The sequence below is a fragment of the Bactrocera tryoni genome, chromosome 2 (genome assembly GCF_016617805.1).
Source record: "Bactrocera tryoni isolate S06 chromosome 2, CSIRO_BtryS06_freeze2, whole genome shotgun sequence".
Taxonomy (NCBI): domain Eukaryota; kingdom Metazoa; phylum Arthropoda; class Insecta; order Diptera; family Tephritidae; genus Bactrocera; species Bactrocera tryoni.
Window position 1 is genome coordinate 39026634 of NC_052500.1, and position 20590 is coordinate 39047223.

General features: G+C 36.6%; 1 protein-coding gene and 1 pseudogene across 2 annotated transcripts in view; one reads left to right on the top strand and one right to left on the bottom strand.

Annotated features, from left to right (window-relative positions):
* LOC120768146 (polyamine-modulated factor 1-binding protein 1) overlaps nucleotides 1-20590 on the bottom strand; it is a 449193-nt gene that overhangs the window by 90496 nt on the left and 338107 nt on the right. The window lies entirely within an intron of this gene.
* On the top strand, nucleotides 16207-16348 carry LOC120769860 (annotated as a pseudogene).

Consider the following 20590-nt stretch of genomic DNA (forward strand, 5'->3'; position numbering starts at 1 on the left):
GAATTATGAGTGACTTATAGAGTTTGGCTTTTGTTCGTCGAGAGGTGACTTTACTTTTCAATTTCCAACTCAGTCCGAAGTAGCACCTGTTGGCAAGAGCAATCCTGCGTTGGATTTTCAGGCTGACATTTTTGGTGGTGTTAATACTGGTTCCTAAATAGACGAAATTATCTACAACTTCAAAGTTATAACTGTCAACAGTGTCGTGAGAGCCAAGTCACGAGTGCGACGACTGTTTGTTTGATGACAGGAGATATTTCGTCTTGCCCTCGTTCACTGCCAGACCCATTTCTTTTGCTTCCTTGTCAAGCCTGGAGAAAGCAGAACTAACGGCGCGGGTGTTGAGGCCGATGATATCAATATGATCGGCATACGCCAGCAGCTGTACACTCTTATAGAAGATGATAGCTTCTCTATTTAGTTCTGCAGCTCGAACTATTTTCTCCAGAAACAGGTTGAAGAAGTCGCACGATAGGGAGTCGCCTTGTCTGAAACCTCGATTGGTATCGAACGGCTCGGAGAGGTCCTTCCTGATCCTGACAGAGCTTTTGGTGTTGCTCAACGGTAGTTTACTAAGCCGTATTAGTGTTGCGGGGATACCAAATTCTCCTTTCGTGCTGTCGAAAGCAGCTTTGAAATCGACGAAGAGGTGATGTGTGTCGATTCTTTCTTTCACAGGTCTTTTTGAATATCTGGTCGGTTGTTGATTTTCCAGGTCTAAAGCCACACTGATAAAGTCCAATCAGTTTGTTGACGGTGGGCTTTAAACTTTCACACAATACGCTCGATAGAACTTTATATGCGATGTTGAGGAGGCTTATCTTACGGTAGTTGGCGCAGATTGTGGGGTCTCCTTTTTTATGGATTGGGCATAGCACACTTAAATTCCAATCGTTGGGCATGCTTTCGTCCGACCATATTTTACAAAGAAGCTGATGCATGCTCCTTATCAGTTCTTCGCCGCCGTGTTTGAATAGCTCGGCCGGCAATCCGTCGGCCCCTGCCGCTTTGTTGTTTTTCAGGCGGGCAATTGCTATTCGAACTTATTCATGGTCGGGTAAAGGAACGTCTGCTCCATCGTCATCGATTGGGGAATCGGGTTCTCCTTCTCCTGGTGTTGTGCGTTCACTGCCATTCAGCAGGCTGGAGAAGTGTTCCCTCCATAATTTAACTATGCTCCGGGCATCAGTGACTAGATCACCTTTGGGGGTTCTACAAGAGTATGCTCCGGTCTTGAAACCTTCTGTAAGCCGCCGCATTTTTCGTAGAATTTTCGAGCATTACCCCTGTCGGCCAGCTTATCAAGCTCTTCGTACTCACGCATTTCGGCCTCTTTCTTCTTCTGTCTGCAAATGCGTCTCGCTTCCCTCTTCAACTCTCGGTATCTATCCCATCCCGCACGTGTAGTGGTCGATCGTAACGTTGCAAGGTAGACAGTCTGTTTTCTCTCCGCTGCGACACGGCACTCCTCATCGTACCAGTTGTTCTTTTGCTCTTTCCGAAAACCAATGGTTTCGGTTGCAGCTGTACGCAAGGAGTTTGAAATGCCGTCCCACAGTTCCCTTATACCGAGTTGTTGACGAGTGCTCTCAGAGAGCAGGAGTGCAAGCCGAGTAGAAAATCGTTCGGCTGTCTGTTGTGACTGCAGCTTCTCGACGTCGAACCATCCTTCTGTTTGTTGACGTGCGTTTTTTGCTGCACAGAGGCGGGTGCGAATCTTAGCTGCAACAAGATAGTGGTCCGAGTCGCTGTTAGGACCTCGTAGCGCACGCACATCTAAAACACTGGAGACGTGTCTTCCGTCTATCACAACATGATCGATCTGGTTGGTAGTTTTTCGATCCGGAGACAGCCAGGTAGCTTGATGAATCTTTTTATGCTGGAATCTAGTACTACAGATAACCATATTTCGGGCCCCGGCGAAGTCAATCAGCCTCAACCCATTTGTTTCGTCATGGAGGCTGAGTTTACCGACCGTAGTGCCAAAGATACCTTCTTTGCCCACCCTGGCGTTAAAGTCGCCAAGCACGATTTTGACATCATGGAGGGGGCAGCGCTCATAGGTGTGCTCCAAGAATTCATAAAAGGCATCTTTGGTCACATCGTCCTTCTCTTCCGTCGGGGCGTGGGCGCAAATTAGCGATATCTTGATGAACCTCGCTTTAATGCGGATTGTGGCTAGACGTTCATTCATCGGAGAGAATACCTGTATATATATATACCTATATAGTACTCGGCGACGGAGTCTCTCCCACCTCGAATCCAATACCAAACTTGTGCTCCTTTATCATCAACCAGCGGGGCAGCGGCCCCTTCCCAATTAAGGGTCCGGACATTCCAGGTGCATGCCCTTATATCTTAGTTCTTATTTCGTTTGCCATGGTCGTCATCAAAAGGGGTCTCTCATCGGAGGCAGTTGGTAATCTTTCATTGGGGGTTCTTTTTACGTGGCGGGTCCCAAACCCAGCGCACAACCCTATGTAGAGGATGTTTCGCCTTCTCACTTGAGCTCGCCTTCGAACAGATATTCTTAGGCTACCCAGAGGATACTTGATCAAAGACAGGAAGTTGTGAGCTGCTTGAGCCATGTGTAAAAGAATCGTTTCTGGCCACTCCCAAGTGAATGGCGATCAGAGAACTTTCCTCACTTGCGTGAGCTTCTTCGGGGTCTACACATGACTCCATCCTAGAATTGCTTATAAGATTTGTGCTTAAGTATTTTAGGATATATGCCCATTTATTAGAGGTCGGGGCCACGCTCACTTGTCCCTTGCTACTGGTATTCTCTGTACCCAATTACAGTTCACTTTTTAAAATATTTCTGCCTACAGGTGTCCCTTGCTACTGGTAATCTCTGTACCCAATTACAGTTTATATCTTAATATAGTGCTTAGTTATGGGCCTTTATAAGTTTGGGGTTAATGGCAATTTGAGGGCGTGGTAGTGATCCGACTACGCCCATCTACGAACTCGTAATTTTTGGTTTTCTAAGGAACCCACATACTTGACCATTTACATATTTAACCCTATATACCTGTCTCGTTTAATTTTAGGTGATACGTACAACCGTTAGGTGAACAAAACTATACTACTCTTTAGCAACTGGTTGCGAGAGTATACACATTTACCACATACCTTAAAACAAGCATAGGAGAAGATGCTAACATTCCACAATAAACGTAGAAACGAATAAGTAAGGAAGGGCTAAGTTCGATGGTCAACGAACATTTTATACTCTCGCATGATAAAGTGATAATCGAGATTTCATTATCCGTCATTTACATATTTTTCAAATACCGTATTTGTGTAAAGTTTTATTCTGCTATCATCATTGGTTCCTAATGTATATATTATACAGAGAAGGCATCAGATGGAGTTCAAAATAGCGTTATGTTGGAAGAAGGCCTGGTTGTGAACCGATATTTCGTACATGTCATCAGGGTGTTAAGAATATATTATGTACCGAATTTCATTGAATCGGTTGAGTAGTTCCTGAGATATGGTTTTTGGTCCATAATTTGGTCCCATTATCAATTCTAAAAAAAACCTGGGTGCAGCTTCCTTCTGCCATTTCTTCCGTTAAATTTAGTGTTTCTGACGTTTTTTGTTAGTCGGTTAACGCACTTTTAGTGATTTTCAACATAACCTTTGTATGGGAGGTGGGCGTGGTTATTATCCGATTTCTTCCATTTTTTAACTGTATATGGAAATGCCTGAAGAAAACGACTCTGTAGAGTTTGGTTGACATAGCTATAATAGTTTCCGAGATATGTACAAAAAACTTAGTAGGGGGCGGGGCCACGCCCACTTTTCCAAAAAAAATTACGTCCAAATATACCCCTCCCTAATGCGATCCTCTGTGCCAAATTTCACTTTAATATCTTTATTTATGGCTTAGTTATGACACTTGATAGGTTTTCGGTTTTCGCCATTTTGTGGGCGTGGCAGTGGCCCGATTTTGCCCATCTTCGAACCTGACCTTCTTACGGAGCCAAGAAATACGTGTACCAAGTTTCATCATGATATCTCAATTTTTACTCAAGTTACAGCTTGCACGGACGGACAGACAGATGGACGGACGGACAGACAGACATCCGGATTTCAACTCTACTCGTCACCCTGATCACTTTGGTATATATAACCCTATATCTGACTCTTTTAGCTTTAGGACTTATAAACAACCGTTATGTGAACAAAACTATAATACTCTCCTTAGCAACTTTGTTGCGAGAGTATAAAAACATTTTCACCAAGGGTAAATAATTTATGAAAAAGTAAGAGGACAAAGATGCAAATTAAAACATAGGTGTAAAAGACAGTAAATTAAGGAAAATTTAGGGGACAAAATAATAATTAATAATAGAAATATAATAATTATTTAAATATAATATAAAGTAATTTATAAAGATACAATAAAAGCCATGATTATTACTAGGTTTTTGGCAACACTAATCAACCGCTGATAATATACGAGGGTTGTCTGATAAATAACCGACCTCAACGTGAAGCTAGCGGCACATCTGAAAAAAAAGTTTCTACTTCAAATTGTGCATATTATAATAGCTACTCGCCAAAATTTCAGAAATTTATCTTGCGCAATTATCTGTTGACTGTCGTTTTTGTGAGTCTATTTCGGTGATTTCCCCAAAATGGAAAAAATTGAATATCGAGCTGTAATTAAATTTTTTTTCAGCTGAATTTAAACGTGGTCGCAGGAGCTTGGAAGATGATGAACGTCCTGGGCGTCCAAAAACTGTAACCACTAACGGTAACATCGCTAAAGTTCATCAATTGGTACTAGACGACCGCCGGATTAAAGTTAAGGAAATAGCTGAGATTATGAAGATGTCAAAAGAACGTGTTTGTCACATATTAAACCAAGATTTGGGCATGAGAAAGCTGTCCGCGCGTTGGGTGCCGCGTTTGCTTACGCTAGACCACAAACGTGAGCGCATGAACATTTCCAGCACTCTATTTGGAAGGGTTGCAGAGATGGGAGCAGCGCTGGGAAAAGTGTGTGGAGTTACAAGGAGACTATGTAGAAAAATAAAAAAAAAAAAATTGAAAAAGTCGCGTGCATCATGGTTAGGTCGGTTATTTATCAGACAGCCCTCGTAGGCACCCGATAAGACTGTGTACTAATTGTAAATGGGGATGTTTGCATTCATGAGGAACGACTTATTTCACGTTACTAATTTAACTTATTTTGGGAATATAATGACAGAAGAAAATAAAAAAATATATGAGAGTTACCTTCATAATCAAAATATTAATGACAACCTTACAATTTCTACATAAGAAACGTCATCTGAAATTTCTATGTTAGGCAGAAAAAGGGAATAAATAAATAGGTACATTTTGGAAATAGATAGCTGGAACACCAGACCATGGTAAATTTGTAAAACTTAATGACAAATTAGGCGAACAAGTTATAAATAACAATAAACAAATCACAACAAAATCAGAATCTTTTAAAATAACAGAATTGACTGAAACTGTAAATAATATTAATGGTGATACCACTATTAAAAAATAAAAAGAAATCAATTTATTATACATGAACTACAAAACATGATAAATATAACATTTGGTAAAATTGGAATTTTAAATCCAAGTATTTTGCATTTAGAAAAATTGTAAAACATAACAAATTATCGCCACGGAACTATGTCAATTACAAACTTAATGGACATTTCAAAATTTAAAAAACCCCAATAAGGGGACATAATTATATTATATATAAGTTATTCAAAAATAGAATTAACGTATTATGAAGTAAGAGCTTTTGCTCAAGTGACAGAAGAAAATTTCATATTAATAAAAAAAATGGTTAACATGGTTCTTTGATCCAAAAGTAGAAAACAGCACTATGTAACCTATACCACTACAGCTACTTATATCAAAATACCGAGAAGTGGAAATACCGACAAACAAAATGCCAACATGTGAAAATATTTTATCGTATCTGTATATTTACTTTGTGAACATCAAATGGGAACTCGCCCTACCGAAACGGAGAAAGAGAATTCTGCTGATTAAGGGTTATGATCCTGAACGTGTTCGTAGCCGGAGACCGAAGCCCGCAACGTATAACGCAACTTTTCATTAAATACACATAGTCCTTTTGTTCTTAATTACTAAAATAAAATCCAGAAATTTAACATTCGGTTAAAGGTGTCTTCTACCTTGGGATGTAGAAACTATATTAACCATTTTTTACTAAATGTAGTACCTTGGTTAGTTCGGAGTTAGCTGACACCCACGTTAGCTGTCCATCACAAACACCGTTGACCCGAACAGACAAGAGAGACTAGACGAGATTGTCGGACGTATGCGATTTATAATTATACTCTTGCTACAGGGTATTATAGTTTTGTTCACCTAACGGTTGTACGTATCACCTAAAACTAGTCGAGATAGATATAGCGTTATATAGATATAAATAACCAGGATGACGAGAAAAGTTGAAATCCATTCAACTGTCTCTCTGTTCGTCCGTCCGTCCGTCTGTCCATGCAAGCTGGAACTCACTCCCAATGTAATGGTACTGTTCAAAACTACTAAAAGCGCGATAAATCAATAATTAAATACACCAGAGACATTAAATTTTACCACCGAGATGTTATGAGTAAGTCTCATAGGAGCTGGGACGAAAGTTGGACGATGAGCGTGCACCGCCCACTTTTTGGTGAAATCCATTCTTCTTACATTCTTATAGCACAATTTTAAGTTTCCGGCACACAAATCAAGAAGGCATTAATATAACGAGATAAAACTTTGCACGAATAATGCATTTAGTGTGTGCCATCTTATGACCAAAAATTGGTTAAATCCAATAAAATGAATTCAAGACCCTAGGTACCGAATATTTGACTCAATGTGGGATATACTATATGCTTATAACTGAAATTAAGTGATAATCATTTGCTAATAAGGGTACGTCTGTATGTCAAAAATGGGTTGAATCGGACCAATTCATACACATACTTAATATAAAGATTTTCGAACGTCCAGTTGACTTTACGCTGGATAAATCGGCCAGTGAAAATAGGAGAGCGTGTTTTCCTGTCATAATAGTGTATCTTGGTGTCTAAAATAAATAAATTTTAGCGAAAATTTGGTCTAGCCCCTATATAACTAATATCACGATTTTTGAACATCCGACTGACTTTACTCCATACGATTTATTTTACACCTTAAAGTATTTCCCTGGCTTTGATTATTGCAAGTTGTAAGAGTATAAAATGTTCGGTTGCACCTGAACTTTGCCCTTCCTTACTTGTTTTTGTGTTCTGTTTATTGGCTTTTAAACAAAGAGGACATTATTGGTATTGTTTGTTTTTGGAAGTTCCTGAAGTAACAAAACAAATTAATATATTTGATTTTAAAGACTCGTTCAATAAAAAGTAGTTTAAAGTAACAAGAGGTAGTCTATTTTATTTTAATATTACGAAATATTCTGATAATAAGCAAGCAGTATTTATGAGTAATTGTTGTATTATGTGCTTTGTTATTTGTAGAAGTAGATACATACCAAATAACACTGTGGAACATTTTTGGGATTATTGTCTGGGGGGTGAGAAATTCCAAGTCAGGGTGATGGTACTAGGTCAGTATAGTAAAACCCTCAAAGGGTTTGGCGTTCGTATGTGTCTGTTTTTTTATGACCTTTTAAATATTTTCCTTATCTTGATGTTTTTTCGCTTAGTTGTAACATTTTGGCAAAAACGTCGCGAACCACTATTATCTATTTTTCCACTCCATTAGACGGTTGTAGCAGCTTTTGAACACTATATTTGGTACCCAATTTTCGTTTACTATAACATAAGAAAAAATTTAAAAGGTCAAAAAAACTGACTCATACGAGTTCCTATAGTTGTCTAACCGTGCGATTCTGTCTCTAAATTTGAGATTTTAAGTTAGAGACAATTTTTGAGACTTGAGACAATTTTGCTATTCTGTAAGTGACAATCACAAAGTCTATTACATTTCATTATTCAGAGATGTTTTTACACTTGAATGAAAATAAACATGTCGATAACAAATATGAAATTTTCTATAACATAGTCAAAGAACATAATTATCAATAAAAATATCTGTGGACATTGTTTCATAATATTTACTAAATTTATGTAAAATTGATGCATATTTAACCTTTTCGTGTTTGAGTTCCTTACAAAATATAAAAAAACGACAATCGATTAATATGTATGAGGATCTCTATTCAGTATATTTAAAATGGCAGACAAAAGTTTACTTTTGTGACCTGCCAACTATCAGGTCTCACATTTGAGGCAATATTTTGAGACTAACGCTAAGGACTGTTTAGTGAATAGTAACTAGTCGCAAATTGAGACTTTACCTCAAAATGCCTCAAATAGAGACTAGAGACTGGTTACAGAATCCCGCTATAAATCTCACGACATGTCACAAGACGTTCTTGCCAGGGCTGTCATTTCATTCAAAAAAATTGGGAGCTGTAGCATAGCGGAGCTAATGAAAATTGTCATGTGCTACAGCTCCCGCATGTGTTTGTTGTTTTTATACTCTCGCAACAAAGTTGCTAAGGAGAGTATTATAGTTTTGTTCGCATAACGGTTGTTTGTAAGTCCTAAAACTAAAAGAGTCAGATATAGGGTTATATATACCAAAGTGATCAGGGTGACGAGTAGAGTTGAAATCCGGATGTCTGTCTGTCCGTCCGTCCGTCTGTCCGTCCGTACAAGCTGTAACTTGAGTAAAAATTGAGATATCATGATGAGACTTGGTACACGTATTTCCTGGCTCCATAAGAAGGTTAAGTTCGAAGATGGGCAGAATCGGCCCACTGTCACGCCCACAAAATGGCGGAAACCGAAAACCTATAAAGTGTCATAACTAAGCCATAATTAAAGATATTAAAGTGAAATTTGGCACAGAGGATCGCATTAGGAAGGGGCATATTTGGACTTAATTTTTTTGGAAAAGTGGGCGTGGCCCCGCCCCCTACTAAGTTTTTTGTACATATCTCGGAAACTATTATAGCTATGTCAACCAAACTCTATAGAGTCGTTTCCTTCAGCCATTTCCATATACAGTTCAAAAATGGAAGACATCGGATAATAACCACGCCCACCTCCCATACAAAGGTTATGTTCAAAATCACTAAAAGTGCGTTAACCGACTAACAAAAAACGTCAGAAACACTAAATTTTACGGAAGAAGTGGCAGAAGGAAGCTGCACCCAGGCTTTTTTTAAAAATTGAAAATGGGCGTGGCGCCGCCCACTTATGGACCAAAAACCATATCTCAGGAACTACTCAACTGATTTCAATGAAATTCGGTACATAATATTTTCTTAGCACCCTGATGATGGATGAAATCGGTTCACGGATGAAATCGGTTTACAACCACGCCTTCTTCCAATATAACGCTATTTTGAATTCCATCTGATGCCTTCTGTGTATAATATATAGTACATTAGGAAATGAAAATACAATTCAATACTCAAAGTACACAAATTGATCTAATCTAATTAATTTTACAGCAAAATAAAAAAATATGTAAATTATTATCACTTTATCATGCGAGAGTATAAAATGTTCGGTGACACCCGAACTTAGCCCTTCCTTACTTGTTTTATATTTTCGTTATTTTGTGTCCTCTACAAGTATGTATGTATATAGTATATAAAAGAAAGTCGTATTAGTTACAGCATTTATAACTCCAGAAGGGCTGAACCGATTTGGCATATATCTATTAGGGCGGGTCGAATTTTTTTTGCAAAAAGAGGCTAGCAAAAGCGAAAACTACAGTAAATTCTAAGAAAGTTTTGCCAAGAAACCATGGGTCTAAAATTAATTCCCAGTTCGCGCAGAGCGACTTTAGATTTTGAGGTAATACTTATTAAATTGTACTCAAAAACCTATAGTTTTAAAAATAACAGCCTGCCATGCAATTAATGCAATAATAGCAGGCTTTTGTAACTTATTTGTTTTCTCACGTGGCTGAGCAAAAAACAACAAAAAAAGCAATCGTATAGTATTTTACCGCACAAATGGTCTCCGTTGAATAAACAATAGTGTGTCCTCAATAATTTTTTTTTTCAAGTTTAAATAGTTTTCGATTAATAAATTATAATTTAAACGTCTGCAATGTCAGTTGATTCCACCACTTCAAAAATTAATAGAATTTCAATGAACTCCGGGTCTTGTGTTCTTCCCAGTCTGAATATTGGCTTCTCAAGAGATTTAAGTCATCTAAATCTAGCAAGTAATCGTGGCGTATTAATTTACTATTTATTTTTACGCGTGGCTGAGCAAAAAATCAGAAATTGACACAATTTCAATGAACTCCGGGTCTTGTGTTCTTTCCAGTCTGAATATTGACTTGCCAAGAGATTTAAGAGATCTAAATCTACCAAGTAATCGTGACGTATTAAACTACTATTTATTTTTATGCGTGGCTGAGCAAAAAATAACAAAAAAAAAGCAATCGTACGGTAATCTTAGCACACAAGTGGCAAAAAAAATTTGGAAAATTTGGAATGAATTAAACATTCCGTTAATCAATGAAAAAACTGCCTCGAAAAAGCTGAAAACATTGCTAAATAAATACCATAATGAAATAAAATTTAAAAGTAGACCAAGTAAGTCTTCAACGTTTCTGGAAACAATTGATCAAGTTTTTTATATTGGAAAATGTCAGTGCGCAAAAACATTGCCTTGTTGCTTTGGTTTAATACCCATTGAACTCCAAGAGCTTATGATTGAGCAGCACAGTAAGAGGAAGCTAACCATTCCCGAATTCGAGGCGATTGCTTTTGGCGCCAACAATTGTTTTCCGGTTCAACAAATACAGATGCAATCAGAGGTAGTTTGCCCTTTGAAAAAATCCAAAAGCAGTACGATATCTTCATTTCGCTATGGCTTGCTAGGTTTGGAATCGGTAACAGGTGCTTGGCCACATCGCTTTTCAAAGATATTGACTTTAAAGATGAAAATGGGGAACCAATAATTATGGACAAATCCAAAGTTTCACGTGAAAGAAAGAAATGTAGGGATTCTCTTCGAAGAAAGCAACGCAATGACTGTGATTTGGTAGCCTTCTCCTTTGATGGCAGAAAAAACAACTCTGTGACGAGCGAAGAAGAAAATGGAAGATATGATCCGAGAATGGTAAAAGAATCACATCTAGTGGTTCTTAAAGAGCCTGAGAGCAGATTGTTGGGTTACGTAAAAGTCGACGCCGAGGACGCTAAAACAAAACAGAGGCAATTGTGCGAGTTCCTTATAGAAAAAAATATGTCCCTTGAGAGACTGATTGGAATTTACTTTAAAGAGCCTAACATGTATATTTTGATCTGAGCTATATAATAAAATCTTTCTGTAGGCTGTACCCGACTTTGAGGCCATTTCGTTGGGAGATATGCCTCCACCCATTCATGAAAAAATGCTCTCGGCTGACGTTCAGTACTTGTATCGAATGGCAAAAGCAGTTTGTGATGGTTTCTGCCCCGAAAATTGGGTCAGTATGAAACCGGGACAAATTGTGCACTCTCGATGGATAACAAAGGCAAGCAGACTCTTACATACGTTTATACGTGACAACTAGTTCGCCATCAGCGAATTTAAAAACTTTGGCAACTTACATAATGAAAGTTTACGTACCGATGTACTTTAACATTAAGTTGTACAACTCAGTTGTATACGGCAGTTTCTTGTTTTTTAAATTTATACAGTCCATGCGATATTTACCACCAACGCTGCGAGAAATTGTTAACACTGTAATCCAAAATAATTCATACTTCGCTCATCCTGAAAATATCTTTCTGGCAATGCTTTATGATAAGAGAAAAGATGTTCGCGAAAGAGCCATTATCGTGATAAAGTTTGTGATCCGACTAATCTAAGGGTTTATGATAAAAAGCACGCAATAAATTTTGAATGCTCAGACTACTTTGATCTGGTTGACCTAGATGATGACAGTGTTTTGTCTGAGCCTCCATTCTCAGCAAACATTCCATACGAACACTTGTTGCAGTTTATTGAGTCTGATGATCCGCCCCTTCCTGACCCAGGGATTCCATGTCATACCAAAGCAACTGAGCGTTGTGTACAGCTTTTGACAACAGTTTCTCGACGCGCTATTGCAAAGAATAGAGACAATATCATGGCCGTAACTATAGAAAGTCGTACTACAATACCACGCATGAAATCCAAAAAAGACTTTAAAACCTAAAAAAACTAAAACTAGAAAAGATTTCCAGTCATAAGCAAAACAACCAATGTCTGTAACTTGCACCACAAAAACATTTAATTTTTTGAAAACTTAATTACAATAATAAAATTTTATTTTCGATCCACCGTACTTTCCACAATTTTAGAATTTTTTAAAAAAATATAGGAATATCTGTATGCTGCATACATAGAAGCGCAAATTTTCGTTATAACCGAAGAAACTAAGCACAATTTTCCGGATCGCTTCTTATGAAGGAATAAGTTTTTGAGTACAATTTAATAAGTATGACCTCAAAATCTAAAGTCGCTCTGCGCGAACTGGGAATTAATTTTAAACCCATGGTTTCTTGGCAAAACTTTCTTAGAATTTTCTGTAGTTTTCGTTTTTGCTAGCCGCTTTGTTTTTTTTTTCCACCCATACAAATCGACACGGCCTAATATCTATACAAGCTTAGTATATGGGATATATCATGGTTTTGCTGATTTTGCTTCTGAACCAGGCAGTTTTTTTTATGACGAACAAATTAATTGGCTTGCGCGAATTACTAAGAACGTGCCTGTGCGTCAGCGAATTGAAAAGAGGCCGGTTTAGAAAACGTAAAAAAGGGGAAAGCATATGTAGCTAAAATTAATCTCGAAAATAATTGTAGTAATTGAGTATTGTGATACATTTGTAATAGATGATATTTTTGGTAATATAAAAATGGTAAATATTTTACATAATATAAAAACATTTTATAATTTATTCAATCATTATCTAATTCACTTCATTAATAAATTTGATTTTAGATTTATAAAGTCACTTGATGCAACAAGTGCCAAAATGACTTGCGTAACATTTGTTTGTTTGAATTATTCAACTAATTCAAACATTATGACAGAAAATAGTAAAAAAAAAAAGAAAAAACAACAAGCATATGCGGGAGCTGTAGCACATGAAAATTGTCATTAACTCCGCTCCACTGCCGCTCCCAACTTTTTGCTACCGCTACGCCAGAGCATAGCGCAGCATTTCATTTTTTGCTGTCGCTACAGCTATAGTTCTTTACTAACGGGGCATCTCGACAGATAGAATACTACCTGCATTGCCGTGCCTATTGCCTGTGGAGACTCCACATTGCTCATTGCTTACTAGATATACCGTGCGATTCTGTACTGTAATAAGTCTCAAGTCTCTAAATTTGAGATTTTGAGTTAGAGACAATTTTTGAGACTTGAGACGATTTTGCTATTCTGTAATTGATAGTCACAAAGTCTATTACATTTCATTATTCAGAGATGTTTTTACACTTGAATGAAAATAAATATGTCGCTAACAAATATTAAATTTTCTATAACACAGTCAAAAAACATAATTAGCAATAAAAGTAAAAATATATATTGACTTTGTTTCATAACTTTTACGAAATTTATGTAAAATTGATTTATTTTTAACCCTTTCGTGTTTGAGTTGCTTACAAAATAGAAAATAACTACAATAGATTAATATCTGTGATGATCTCTATTCAGTATATTCAAAATGGCAGACAAGAGTTCTTTTTGGTTTTGTGACCTGCTAATTACCAAGTCTCAAGTTTGAGTCAAAATTATGAGACTAACGCTAGAGACTGTTTAGTGAATAGTAACTAGTCACAAATTGAGATTTTACCTCAAAGTGTCTCAAATAGAGACTAGAGACTGGTTACAGAATCCCGCTAATAGAATACTAACTAGTTTGCCATATATCGTAAGCTATAACCGAACGACTTAGATTCCACAACATACAAATGTGTTTTCAAAATGTTTTCAATGTCGGTCCGGACGTAGTATAAATGAAGTTTATAAAAAAGTAGCACTAGAAACTTGCGCATTTTGGGTACAAAATATGGATGATTTACTCACAGAGCCAACAACCATTTTGCGCAATGCAGGAAGAAAAAAACGAAAGTTAAACAGAAGAGATTTTGTCTGAAATAAGGAATAATGTATAATGCGTTTACGCTTCTGCTACAATTGATTTGTTGAAAGATGACTACGTTAAGCGATTTTTTGTGTGCCACACTCCATTTCGCAAAGGACTTCAAATTATGTGATATTATATTAGGAAAGAAGCCCATGGATTACACATAAACTACCAGTCTTAATATTAAAAGAAAGCTGCAGGATATATTTATAGAGTTCGGCATTGACAATTCAGAAGTTCTATTTTCATGACAAATATCGGGTGATTTTTTAAGAGCTTGATAACTTTTTAAAAAAAAAAAACGCATAAAATTTGCAAAATCTCATCGGTTCTTTATTTGAAACGTTAGATTGGTTCATGACATTTACTTTTTGAAGATAATTTCATTTAAATGTTGACCGCGGCTGCGTCTTAGGTGGTCCATTCGGAAAGTCCAATTTTGGGCAACTTTTTCGAGCATTTCGGCCGGAATAGCCCGAATTTCTTCGAAATGTTGTCTTCAAAGCTGGAATAGTTGCTGGCTTATTTCTGTAGACTTTAGACTTGACGTAGCCCCACAAAAAATAGTCTAAAGGCGTTAAATCGCATGATCTTGGTGGCCAACTTACGGGTCCATTTCTTGAGATGAATTGTTCTCCGAAGTTTTCCCTCAAAATGGCCATAGAATCGCGAGCTGTGTGGCATGTAGCGCCATCTTGTTGAAACCACATGAGTCAACATTTAAATGAAATTATCTTCAAAAAGTAAATGTCATGAACCAATCTAACGTTTCAAATAAAGAACCGATGAGATTTTGCAAATTTTATGCGTTTTTTTTAAAAAAAAGTTATCAAGCTCTTAAAAAATCACCCGATAGAATAAGTATTATGAAAAAATAACGTGAGCCTTAATTGTTCACTTCGCCTTTTTTCAAACATTTTTTTTTTATCCTGTAAGAAGATTGTAAAATACCTTGAAAACCTATTGTCAAACCCGATGGAAATCAAATTTTTCTATGTTAAATCAAATGAAATTTTGTCAATTACTGCGGAAATCGATCAAAAAATGGAATTAAATCGCAAATATTTTCGTCCGATTATTTTTTAGAATTTTCGATGGGGATTAACTCAGCAAGAGTGCATAGATGAACTTAATTAAATTTTTGACCATGAAACTCTGTCAAGGACTAGTATTTATCGATGGCATGATGATTTCTAGGTAGTGGGACTAGCTTACATACAACCTACGTATACACATTTTATAGGATATGCAAAGTTTCCTGCTGGATGTTAAAAACTTCGTGGCAACTTTAATTTTTCAGGGTTTAAATAAATTTTCCGCTGCCAGATTTCGATTGACTTTACCGAGCAACAATCATTTAGCGCATTACCTAATACATACATACATTGTCATAAATCGGCACAAAAACTTATTCTTATTGCGTTTGATTAAAGACAGATTGACCTATGAAAGTCGAACCAATTTTTGAAGTTATGCTTCTTATACGAGTTCGGAAAAGGTTGCGATAGATTCAGGTTGCGCAACCTTGCTCAATATGAATCTACGCAACCTTGTCTGCGCAGATGTTCGAGCAGCAAGCGAAGCGGTGACAATCGGCGATCGTTTGTTCGTTTCTTTCGGCACAGCTCGGCTTTTCTACCAACAACACAATGTTGCCATGCTTATGCTGTTGTTGTTTTTGTAGAACAATGTTTCAATTTTTGGTTGTTGACATATTCAATTAAAAAATCAATTCCGTTGGGATTCGAACCTACGTACCTACGTGATCGTCGTAACTTTTGAAGCGCTTACCACCTAGACCACCATTGACACTTGTATTGCGTTGTCCTAATTATGGTTAGTTTATGCATGAAAGAAATATACAAATGGATCGCCGATTGTTACCTCTTTCCTTGCTGCTGTTGCGCATATGTATGTTTGTATGCTTGTTCATTATTGAAGTTATACTGCTTTTTCTTTCCTTTGTCTTTCATTTCTGAGAATTCTCAACTATTTTATGTGCCCTTTTGTTGAAATATCTTGCGTTGGTCCCTTTTTTGGAAATCGACCCGCGATGGCGAGGTATATCGTTTTATCTGACAGCGTGAGGTTTAAGAAGTTCATTTCTAATTTTGTCTTGTAGCATATTAGAAATGATGTTTCTTTGAAAATCGTTCGCTTACAACTAATAAAATGACTTCTGAGTGGTGATTTTATTGAATAAATTCCCTTTGGTTGTATTTATTTCTTTACGAATTACTTATTATTTCAAATCTCGTTTCTTCACCGTCTTCACCAAACTTTCAAATATCACTTCCAACTTTTAAAATGCAAAATTTCTTTTTGCGCTCTTGTTGAGCTATATAAGCTTTATTACTTATCACTTCAATTGCAAATTGTACATACAATGTTTTCTTATAAATAAATATTTTTACACTTTACGCTTCTTTGATGCAAATAGGCACACTACACCAATTACTATCGCATATAGCGATATTAAAAGTTAAATGTTATTAAGCCACAGTTAAATATATAAACTGAATGATGAAAGCCGAATAAAAAACGAATAATCTCGATATATAATGACCGGATGATGCAAAGGACGCAACGTTCAGGAAAAATGTTCAAATAGACGTTGCGGGCAAGTTGCCTGCTGGACCGCTGGTGGACGCACGGGATGGAGGTCGGAGAAACGTAAACGGTGTATATAATTGATGTGTCGATGCGAACTTTCTAGAATGTTAAAATGGACGGTCTTTTAAATAGACGATTTCAAATAGACGATTGCGAATAGACGATGCGTGCAGCGGCGAACGTGACTTCTAGAAGAATATAGAACCAAAAAAAACGGCACAGCGTCACCTTCTCGTTGGTATAAGATGAAAAATGGAACAAAAACAGTTTGGTGTGGAGATGATCAATGATGCCCTAATTAACATGTTGATGTGGAGAGTGTTGTATTCACTGGTCAGTGATGCCCTGTTTTTTTTCTACTTAACATGTTGATGTGGAGAGTGTTGTATTCACTGCTCAGTGATGCCCTTTAGTTATAGTTCATCTCAACAGGTTGAAATGCTCTCCGTTGGCCATTGAAAAGGTAAGACTATACTTCTCAGGATCATTCATTTCTTTAAAGAAATTAATGACCTTTAGAAATATGCATATTTGCATTATTTCGTTGTCATTTCCATATTCGTAGCAAACATGCGTAAATACATATGTATGTATGTATACGTATGATCGTGAATAATATCGACGCAGATTTTTGCGAGAAGCACCAGAAAGTTGTGCAATTTATGATTTTTGGCTTTTGCCATCGTCGTGAAAAGACGATTTGTTGGCAAAGGCATGCTCGGGGAGATAATAAATTATAATAAATTTATAAAATGTGAATTTAAGTTTTCTAGTTTTCTTTCATACAAAATGATATGCATTTCTTGGAATATCACTAAAAAGTATAAGTTCATCCGCGCGTAGGGACTCCACGCACCTTTTTTTATTTTTATCGTGTGCGAAAGTTATAATATTTTATTTATAAGTTCGTGAATGCATACGTATTTATTATAGTCTTGCAACACTTTAGTAGCTTTTTACCGACTCCTTGATCAACTAAATGCGTAGAGTCTAAAGGAAATTGTGAAACCATTTCTAACTTTGTTGCTATATACTATACTAGTTTTGTTCAACTCATGGTTGTTTATATCATGATGATGACAAAAAATTGAAATCCGAGTGACTGCCGTCTGTGCAATACTTGAGTAATAATTAAGATATCTTAAAAGTTGGTACATGTGTTCATACTTCCTAAATAATTTAAGATACAATATACAAATTTGGTTAGCACATCAACCGACTCTGTAAAAATAGATAAAATTGGATGGATGATAACCCACTTCCACACTCGCTCACTTCCCATACAAGAAGCTTTCCAAAGTAATCAAGACTTTTTGAATCTAGCACCCCATGGTGGCGTCATCTGTATGTCGACTGGTGCGTTAGAATCTGCTATCTTCATCTATTGTCCAGTGAGAATTTCTTGACATTTCATTGATTGGAAGTGAAATTATTGTGTTTTAAGTGTCAGTATGTTTGTGTAACCGGTGCAAAAATGAGCTTCGAACAAAGAGCCAACATTAAATTTTGTTTTTAAATTGGTAAAACTTTTACCGAAACGTTTCAATTGATGAAACAAGTTTATGGCGATGCTTGTCTATCCCGTAGCAGAGTGCACGAGTGGTTTCATCGTTTTCAAAGTGGTCGTGAGGACATAAATGACGATCAATATGTGGGCAAAAATCAGCCGAAAGTATCATTGAAATTCATGGAAATGGAATTGAACATCTCCAAAACATCGATTTATCGCATTTTGACCGAACATTTGGGCTTACGAAAGGTGTGTGCACATTTTATAGAAAACCCATATCTCAAAATTTACCCGATATATAAACCATAATTGCTACATAATTACATAATATTGTTTGACATTCCAATGTTCTAAAAACGAGCGAAAGCGTATTACAACCGCGCCTTATTCGAATAACATAATTTTAAATAAAACGAATAGTGCGCTTAACCCTCTAACAGGCAAAACTAAAATCGTGGACAGAAAAAATTGGGAATTTTTTTCTGGGATAATTAGGCTCCTTAAACCTAATACCTTGATTTTTTTCATTTTTTGTGCTCACTGGTGAGAATAATCTGAAGCCCGCCCCAGGGCAGCTTTGCCGGCTTAGGTCAAAATAAAGAAATTGGTGTGGTTTCAATTATAACATCATTTTATTACAAAAGAAAAGAAAATAAGAAAAACAAAAGAAGAATTTCAATAACTAGGGGAATTCAAATAACAAAGATAATAATTTTTTGTGATGTTAGTAAAAAAAAAAGTTTTTTCATAGTTTAGCAGCATACATTTAGTTTAAATTTGGAACAAAAACACTGCGTTTCTGAACTTAGGCACACTTTACATTTTCTTTTTTTACCATCTTTAGGCAGCCAAATGGGAAAGTGATCATACTGATTAAAGCGGACATCCGCGACTAGATGTTCTGCTCTTTTCCCCACATTTACTTTCTTTCCTACCGGTGTTGATGGTGTGAAACTTGGCCGACCAGCAGGACGATTGAGTTTGTGAGCGACAAGACTAGCAGCAATTTCTTCACGAAACTCAGTCAATTTTAACTGCTTATCATCTTGTGCTGATAGATTGTTGTTGCAATTTTCTAAATGCATACGTCGATACAAAATAGATGCATTTGTCGCAGCCATACATATCTACGAAATGGTAAAGATACCGTGTCATCGGATTTCGATTGTTTGCGTGGATATGGTAACGACCGATAAGTCTATCCATTAAGTCTACTCTCCCCATATGGATATTATATTCCCGTATAATTTGGGGCAATCTACTTGTACTTCAATATTCAGCTTTTGTTTTCGATCTTAGCGTGCGACTTTGGCCGATTGCTCGTTTTCATTTTCTCTGGCTGAATGCCAACGTATTCAAGTGCAAACTTTGAATGAAAAACAAATACCTGAACCTTTAAAACCGCCAGAAGAGGGAGTAACTAAGGGATCAGTAGTTTTTTGGGGTTGGTAATGGAGATCGGGTTCTGTTTTTTGCTTTGAAATATATTGCTGTCAATTACCTTGCAGCGGTAGAGAGAGATGCTTCAGGTATTTCAGTAAGCGTTGATGATCCTACAGGTATATCATCAATTGAACTTTTATTCAAGGCCATATCGGTGATTTGTGTAAATGAATCAGTTACTTTATTCATTTTCCAAATACACGCTGAAATAGCATGTTCACTGTCCGAAGTGATTTCAACAGGCATATAATCGAGATCGTCCAATTCATCGTCACTGTTAAAATCACTCTTATCCTCGTCGATTTCAACTGATTCCATTAACAACTCTTCATCACTAAGTTTACTTAGATTAAATTTCCTGCCATTTCTGTGTTACTTTTCTTAAAAAAATAAAGATAAAACAAGAAAAAACGTTAACTTCGGTTGCACCGAAGCTAAAAACCCTTCACAGGTGCATTTCTCTTAGCAACTATTTGTTCGGTTTGTATGGAAGCTATCTAGTATAGTATAGTATTTGCTATAGTAATTCGTTCTGAACAATATTTTTGGAGATTATATTGTTACCTTAAGCAGTAATCCATGCCAAATTTTGTGAAGATACCACGTCAAATGCGAAAGTTTTCCATACAAGCCCTTGATTCCGATCGTTCGGTTTGTATAGCAGCTATATGCTAAAGTATTTCGCTCTGAGCAATTTCTTCTGATATTACATTATTTCTATAAACAATAACTAATACCAAATTTCGTGAAGATTTATATTCAAATGAGGAAGTTTCCCATGCAAGTATTTGATTCCGATCATTCAGTTTGTATGGCAGCTATATGCTATAGTAATCCGATCTGAGCAATTTCTTCGGACATTAC